This window comes from Tigriopus californicus, chromosome 12, assembly GCF_007210705.1.
Source record: "Tigriopus californicus strain San Diego chromosome 12, Tcal_SD_v2.1, whole genome shotgun sequence".
NCBI classification, from domain to species: Eukaryota; Metazoa; Arthropoda; class Copepoda; order Harpacticoida; family Harpacticidae; genus Tigriopus; species Tigriopus californicus.
The window spans coordinates 6986966-6996475 of NC_081451.1; positions in this window are offsets into that span (position 1 = coordinate 6986966).

Genomic DNA, 9510 nt, shown 5'->3' on the forward strand with positions numbered 1-9510 from the left:
CACATCCATCAAGAATAGTCGTTTTGAAAAATCATTGTATGGATCATAAGTAATAACATATTTGTTGTTTACTGCACTAGGGAAACATGCAAGCATTTTTAAGTTCAAAACAATTCTTGTTTCAAAAATTGACAACAGTGCTGTTGAAAATATCGTCAAGTATATCCGTGTCAAAGTTCAAATGCTCTGTTTTTGCAGTTTTGATACGTTGAAAGTCTGAATTGATGTAAGCTGAGAATGATCACTGTTCTCAGCATTGACAAGAAGAATGTAATGGCTTGAAATAGGTGTTTGTTCAACACATCATCAAGAAGTCGTTTTGTAAAATCATTGTATGGATCATAAGTAATACATATTCTGTTGTTTACTGCACTAGGGAATTATGCAAGCATTTTTAGTTCAAAAATGTTCTTGTTTCCAAAATTGACGATCAGTGCTGTTGAAAATATCGTAAGTATTTCCGTGTCAAATTTTACATTTCACGTCAGACGAATTTTCTTTCATTTTGGATCATGTTCTCAGCTTATCATCAATTCAGACTTTCAACGTATCAAAACTGCAGAACAGAGCATTTGAAGAGCCTTTGGAGCAAATCTGATCATAAATTCATTTTTTGGAAAACGTGAGTTCCTTTTAATTGGGAGTGATTCTAAGATCATTATTGTTCTCAGCATTGACAAAGAAGAATGTAATGGCTTGAAATAGGTGTGTTGTTCAACACATCCATCAAGAATAGTCGTTTTGTAAAATCATTGTATGGATCATAAGTAATACATATTTTTGTTGTTTACTGCACTAGGGAATTATGCAAGCATTTTTAAGTTCAAAACTGTTCTTGTTCCAAAATTGACGATCAGTGCTGTTGAAAATATCGTCAAGTATTTCCGTGTCAAATTTTACATTTCACGTCAGACGAATTTTCTTTCATTTTGGATCATGTTCTCAGCTTATCATCAATTCAGACTTTCAACGTATCAAAACTGCAGAACAGAGCATTTGAAGAGCCTTTGGAGCAAATCTGATCATAAATTCATTTTTTGGAAAACGTGAGTTCCTTTTATTGGGAGTGATTCTAAGAACATTATTGTTCTCAGCATTGACAAGAAGAATGTAATGGCTTGAAATAGGTGTGTTTGTTCAACACATCCATCAAGAATAGTCAATATATAGTCATATATGCTCAATCAGTTGGGTAACCGTGCAAAAAATGTGCTCGGATCCCGTGTTGGCTAGGAGGAGGAACTTCATGGATATCAAGAAATTCAGCAAGTTTAAACTTCATGGTCTTCTCAAACACCTTCGCAATATTCGAATTGAAGAGAAATCGGCCTATAATTACTGGGGAGTGACTTATCTCCTCCTTTTGAAAATTGAACCACATGAGCTACCTTCAGAGAAGAGGGGAACTTGCCCTGGTCCAAGATGCAACGCATCAAGTACGAGAAAACAGGAGCAAGAACCGTGGAGGATCTCATCAGAAACTGAGATGTCACTCCATCAGGGCCAGGGGAGCTCGAGAGTCTCAAGTCCCTGACGGCCTCCTCCTCATCCTGATCTGCTGACTAAAGGTCATCTAAATGCTCAGCTCGACAAGCCTTGCCAGTCCCAACAAACTCATCAATAGAGCAATGGACTGTTGCTCCTAAACTCAGTGGAGTTGAAAACATACTAGAGAACTGATCTCCAAGTATGTTGGCCATAGTCCGTACATTGTCTATGGCTTCCCCATCGACCTCAAAAGGCCTACACGTATTGAAAGAAAGAATGTAAGCAATTACGATAAGTTTTTTAACGTAACACATGTATCAAGAAAGCCGTTTGTGATATCATTCCAGGGCTTAAAATCGACAATCAACTTCAATGGTTGCTTTAGCTTGGCAACATGCAGTAATCATCATGCAAGCATGTATCAGTTCAGAAATGTCTTGTTCAAAATTGACGATCAGTGCTGTTGAAAATATCGTCAAGTATTTCCGTGTCAAAAGTTAATACAAACGAATTCCTTTCATTTTGGATTATGTTCTCAGCTTATCATCAATTCAGACCAACGTATCAAAACTGCAGAACAGAGCATTTGAAGAGCCTTTGGAGCAAATCTGATCATAAATTCATTTTTGGAAAACGTAGGTTCTTTTAATTGGGAGTGATTCTAAGATCTATACTGTTCTCAGCATTGAAAAGAATGTAATGGCTTGAAATAAGTGTGTTTGTTCAACACATCCATCAAGAATAGTCGTTTGTGAAATCATTGTATGGATCATAAGTAATATTTTTTTTGTTACTGCACTAGGGAAACATGCAAGCATTTATCAGTTCAAAACTTTCTTGTTCCAAAATTGACGATCAGTGCGGTGAAAATATCGTCAAGTATTTCCGTGTCAAAATTAACATTTCACGTGAAACGAATTTCTCCTTCATTTTGGATCATGTTCTAGGCTTATCATTGTTTTCAATATAGAAAGAAAAAATGTAAGCAATTAGGATAAGTTTCTTAACGTAACAAATCCATCAAGAATAGTCGTTTTGTGAAATCATTGTATGGATCATAAGTAATACATATTTTTTGTTTACTGCTTTAGGAAACATGCAAGCATGTATCAGTTCAGAACTTTTTGTTCCAAAATTGACGATCAGTGCTGTTGAAAATATCGTCAAGTATTTCCGTGTCAAATTTTACATTTCACGTCAGACGAATTCCTTTTCATTTTGGATCATGTTCTAGGCTTATCATTGTTTTTCAATATGAAAGAAAGAATGTAAGCAATTAGGATAAGTTTTCTTAACGTAACACATCATCAAGAATAGTCGTTTTGTGAAACAAATCATTGTATGGATCATAAGTAATACATATTTTTGTTGTTTACTGCTTTAGGGAAACATGCAAGCATGTATCAGTTCAGGACTTTTCTGGTTCCAAAATTGACGATCAGTGCTGTTGAAATTTGACATTTCACGTCAGACAAATTTTCTTTTATTTTGGATCATGTTCTCAGCTTATCATCAATTCAGACTTTCAACGTATCAAAAATGTAGAACAGGGCATTTGAAGAGCCTCTGGAGCAAATCTGGTCATAAATTCAGTTTTTGGAAAACGTGAGGTCCTTTTCATTGGGAGTGATTCTAAGATCATTACTGTTCTCATCATTGAAAAAAGAATGTAATGGCTTGAAATAAGTGTGTTTGTTCTACACATCCATCAAGAATAGTCGTTTTGTGAAATCATTGTATGGATCATAAGTAATACATATTTTTGTTATTTACTGCACTAGGGAAACATGCAAGCATGTATCAGTTCAGGACTTTTTTTGTTCCAAAATTGACGATCAGTGCTGTTGAAAATATCATCAAGTATTTCCGTGTCAAAATTTTCATTTCACGTCAGACGAATTTTCTTTCATTTTATATCATGTTCTAGGCTTATCATTGCTTTTCAATATAGAAAGAAAGAATGTAAGCAATTACGGTAAGTTTTTCAACGTAACACATGTATCAAGAAAGCCGTTTTGTGATATCATTCCAGGGCTTAAAAGCGGCAATCTACTTCAATGGTTGCTTTAGCTTGACAACATGCAGTAATCATCATGCAAGCATGTATCAGTTCAGAATTGTTCTTGGTCCAAAATTGACGATCAGTGCTGTTGAAAATATCAAGTATTTCCGTGTCAAATTTTACATTTCACGTAAGACGAATTTTCTTTCATTTTGGGTATTCCGTGTCAAAATTTACATTTCATGTCATACGAATTTTCTTTCATTTTGGATAATATTCTAGGCTTATCATTGCTTTTCAGTATTGAAAGAAAGAATGTAAGCAATTACGGTAAGTTTTTCATAGTAACACATGTATCAAGAAAGCCGTTTTGTGATATCATTCCAGGGCTTAAAATCGGCAATCTACTTCAATGGTTGCTCTAGCTTGGCAACATGCAGTAATCATCATGCAAGCATGTATCAGTTCAGAAATGTTCTTATTCAAAATTGACGATCAGTGCTGTTGAAAATATCGTCAAGTATTTCCGTGTCAAAATTTTCATTCCACGTCAGACGAATTTTCTTTCATTTTGGATCATGTTCTAGGCTTATCATTGTTTTTCAATATAGAAAGAAAGAATGTAAGCAATTAGGATAAGTTTCTTAACGTAACACATCCATCAAGAATAGTCGTTTTGTGAAATCATTGTATGAAATCATAAGTAATACATATTTTTGTTGTTTACTGCACTAGGGAAACATGCAAGCATTTTTAAGTTCAAAATTGTTCTTGTTTCAAAATAGACGATCAGTGCTGTTCAAAATATCGTCAAGTATTTCCGTGTCAAATTTTACCTTTCACGTCAGACGAATTTTCTTTCATTTTGGATCATGTTATAGGCTTATCATTGCTTTTCAATATAGACAGAAAGAATGTAAGCAATTAGGATAAGTTCATATCGTCATATATATCGTCAAGTATTTCCGTGTCAAATTTTACCTTTCACGTCAGACGAATTTTCTTTCATTTTGGATCATGTTATAGGCTTATCATTGCTTTTCAATATAGACAGAAAGAATGTAAGCAATTAGGATAAGTTCATATCGTCATATATATCGTCAAGTATTTCCGTGTCAAAAGTTAACATTTCACGTCATACGAATTCTCTTTCATTTTGGATCATGTTATAGCCTTATCATTGCTTTTCAATATAAGTAGGTGTGTTTGTTCAACACATCCATCAAGAATAGTCGTTGTTCCAAAATTGACGATCAGTGCTGTTGAAAATATCGTCAAGTATTTCAGAGAAGTCGTTTGACGTGGAATGTAAATTTTGACACGGAAATACTTGACTATATTTTCAACAGCACTGGTCGTCAATTTTGAAGCAAGAACATGCCTGAACTGACACATGCTTGCATGATGATTACTGCATGTTGCCAAGCTAAAGCAACCATTTAAGTTGATTGTCACTTTTAAGCCCAGGAATGATATCAAAAAAGGGCTTTCTTCATACAAGTGTTGCGTTAAGAAACTTATCCTAATTGCTTACATTCTTTCTTTCCATATTGAAAAGCAATGATAAGCCTAGAACATGATACAAAATGAAAGAAAATTCGTCTGACGTGAAATGTAAAATTTGACACGGAAATTCTTGAAGATATTTTCAACTGCACTGATCGTCAATTTTGAAACAAGCTTCATCAGTTTGCAAATTTTTTGGAGCAGATTTAGCTGATTTCAGGTAAGCCAAATTGGGACATATTTTTCTCTTTAAAGCATAAGTTCTATAGAGTGTTTGGCGTAAATGTAGTATTGTTCCTATTGGACTGATTGAAAAGGAACTGCATGAATAGCCAATCAAAAGCCACACCCTTCATGACAAAATATGGTCTAATCCAAACCATCAAAAGTGGCAATTTGGGAAATCCTGAATCTTTCAGCTTTGCGAACATTTTAGTAACATAAGATCACGGCTCTTTGTAGGTTAAGACTTTCCTTATGGTTATGTTTTTACGTTTGAACTCACGCTACTTTAGAATTTGAACTTGAGATATTTAAAGCTTTGAGCGAAAATCGTCATGACTTTTACTTTCCACTGTTTTAAGCCAAGACTTAAGGACAAGAAGTAAACCTAACCATTTGTTGATAATTTGGCGTGACAGTGTGGCAAAATATTACCATGAGATAACATATAAGCCGTGTTGAGTAACATTCCTCACCGCGCGTTCAGAACAATGTTCAATTCAAGAAATAAGGTCTTTGGTTGCATTTTTATGGCCCATAATTTCGATGATTCATTGGCAATGAAAGGAAACAAAATCCCTATTAGTCTGCAAATAGCTTAAGAATAGGAGTGGGCTGTATCAATCATATCTGATTCAGAGTCACTAGTCTCCCAGCTGTTCAGTTTCCGTCAATAATTTCGGCAATTCATAATCAAATCAGGTTTATCAGTAGTCCATAATAAGTGGTCAGTTACTCAACTTTACGTTTATTTAAGGTGAACCATTGTCGTTCTCATCTGAATTGCTAAGGAAGTGTCTGACAATAGAGGTTGATAAATTATTGGTCCGATTACAGTCTGAATCAAGCAGTGAATACACTGCTCCTTTGAGCAACTAATCAACCGGCAACTATTGCAAGCATTGAATATGTGTCCTTTTGGCAACGTTGATTCAATGAGTTGGCCAATAAACAATTTTGTTAGATTTTAAGTCTGTCTATTTAATTTTGTACTTTGTGCTCTAGCTATTCATATGCTCTGAGTTTTGGCTCAATATTTCTTGCGGACCTCTCTTGAGGTACACACTGACACTAAATTCATTTCGGTCGCCATTGGCGCAGTTGTTAAACTTTTAGTTAAAGTGATTCATCCAATCTAAATTTGAAAACTATATTGGTCTGGAACTATTGCTATCCAAGAAACATCTCCTGTTCTGACTATCTTGAAATCGTTCGTTAAGGTATTATTTCGACTTAATTTCCATCGATCCCTCATTTCTGCTCGTTGTCAATGTCTAAAATTCTACGAAAATTTCGACCCGCTCCACTTCGAGTGACAGTGGGCGGCTTTTGATGGCTTGATGCCGTTTTTTATTATCTAAGAGGAGGGGGAAGTGGCCCGGGAGCTCCCCCAAACAAATAATTTTGATGATGTATGGTTAAAATTGATGTAATATTTTTTGAATGCCCTGGCTTCATCTCAAGTGATCACCTCCAGAGAAAGCTGGAAAGAACGTCGCAAATTTCAAGGCAGAAAAACTCCAAACCTGCTAGGAACATACCAAGAACAATAACCAAAAACATTGAGAAGACAAGCGTCTTCATGTCTTGATAAGACATGATGACATGAAGACATGTAGATCTATTATGCTTGTAAATATTATCAAAAAAACGACCGGAACAAATTTCTGTGTCAGGGTGTATATTTATCTCGGGCAAGGTCTGTTCCAATCCGTCCTAACGAACTTTCTTGTTAATCTTATTAAATAAGACGGCTATGATGCTTATATGAATCAAGTCGGCCATAAAAGACATGCACTTTACACAGCCACTTTTAGGAAGAAATCCGATGGAACCAAACAAGATTCGTCATAGAAGGATTCAGTAATTCCAAATAAACAACGACGTTCCACTTTTGTTCTTTAGTCCCAATGATTCAATAATCTAGGCTTATTTAGCTCTCAAACCATGCTTTGTTACCGTGAGTGGCAAAACATCGAAAATGTACTGTTGGACAAAATTATCTCAAGGTGACAACCAGTTTGTTAGGCCAGGCAAACATTCCATTTATGTACGACTTATTCAAAATACTTTAAACATAACATAGTAATGCTTCGTTAAAATGGCCGTGTATTGGTTAAGCTATAAATGACCTCAACTGTTCGTGGCCAAAATATGAGTCTTTTTCTTCTTGAAACCATTGGTAGAATGATTTTGATTTTTGTGTTCTCATGAGCTTGATATTATAACAAAAAATCGACAAAAAGGCGCTGTAAACGACAGATTACATAATTGATCTGTTTTGTTACGATACTACTAACTAGACAGCTTGTGCAAAGATAGAAACCCTGATAATCATGACCTTCTGGTTTACAACAGTTGAACCCAAAATTAAACCGATCATTGTCAACAGTATGACTCCAAATTCTTCACAATTAACATGAGTCCCGCTCAACAGAGCATCTTTTTAGGTATCACAGAGAATCAATTTCAGCCTACATCATTCCCTTCTTTATGATCTTCTTTGAAATATCATGAAGTAAGCAGAAGCTCTGCAGTGCGTCACTGTGCGATAAGTGGCGTAGGTCCCCTGCAATCCTTCGATGGATTATTGGATACGGTCGTCTCCTCTCCTCTCGTCTCACCCGTCTCACCACGGTGGTCAAAAAACCTTCAAATATTGAGAGAAATGCGCATATCCATCTTAACAGTCTTCTTCCTTGGAAAAATCATAAGAAGTAATTTTGACGTGATGGATTTGTTGTCTTCTGGCTCAAATTTGGCGCTCATATGGCTAATAGTTAACAAGATTTGCTTAGATAAAGGTTTTTGAACCACCGTGGCAGTCGTCTCACTGGTGAGACGAAAGGGGTAAGCTGATCATCGAAGAATCCAGCTTTAATCTGACCTTAAACAAGGAAAAATCAAGCCTGAAATGATGTGCACGGAGACAAGTCAGTTTTGCCACAATATAGCAAGTTTATGAAACGGCCAATGAACATTTGTTAATCGACATTGATCTAAATCAAGAATTTCTTAGTCATTCCCGTGAAGGAATAAAGTTCATTGCTCCAGATGCCACGAATGAAACTCAAACTCAAATTTACAAACTCCATTTGAAAAAGAAATTATGAGTAAGAAAGTTGAAACTGACCCTGATCCTTATGTAGGAGACGGAAGAAAGAATTCCTCTGATCATGTGTTGTCAATTTAAAAGGTTCCGAATGTTTTGTTAATTATTCTTGATTTCAAGTCGAGGACTCGTGTTACTGATCTCTTCTCTGTCCGCTTCCAGATTAAGTAGTCTGCTCAACGTTACCTGTTACCTGTTCCGATTAAATCCGTTGCATTCAATGAAAGTCACCACCAATGATAATCTTCCCGGATTCTTCACCTTCGAGGTCCGTGGTTGGCTGATAGAGAACGCGAAGATATGAGGAGAAGATATAAGAAGGGTAGCTTCTCATTGCTGTTGACCAGGAAAGTAACTCTTGCTTCTCCTCGGTGACCCACGTTTCGGACCGAGACACCGCTTAGCTCCATAGAGAGGTGTATAACTTTGGAATTTCATACTATGGCGCCCTCTGGTTCTACCATGAAGGAAGTGTCACCACACTTCTTACTCATGGCAAAAAGTTGGCACGTAACATTTTTTTCGTATTTTCGGCATATTTTTTTTACTTGCGATGTAATGTCACCTTTATCAAGTGAATGTTGAACTTACATGGTTCAAAATGATTGTCGAACGATTTCCTAAACATGGCGTAAAATTTTATCACTGAAAATTATGAAGCACTGGATGTGCTAAAATCATGGTAGTTCTTGCTGCAATTGTGGCGCAGCCTGACTAGCTCACACAGCTGAAATCCGATCCGGTACTTTACACGCCTCTATACACTCGCAACAAGTTCGCCCGTTCATGACAATTGAGAGAGCAGGCTGACGCCCTACTGACTACTTCCTAGCCACTTGATCCTTTGCCTTTAAGCTGATGTCAAACTCAACCTTCTGAGAAAAATGGTCACGAAACCTCCATTTTGATTCGTCCTTGGGCGGTCACTTGTCACATCTCATTTCCTATAATAACATATTAACAGCTTAATCAAATCGACGGAGATTCTTGGGACAGTCGTCCTCCATCTTGACTGGAATCTTGGGTTAATGCTTATTGTCAACCATTATTAATCAGACTCGAATCTTGTATTTTATGCAAATATTTGAGCAAGCTGAACCGTTATGTCATTATGTTGCAAAAGGTTTCGCGGGATGAAATCGAGTATCTTGAAATGCTGAATTTGTTTAATGCACCTTTC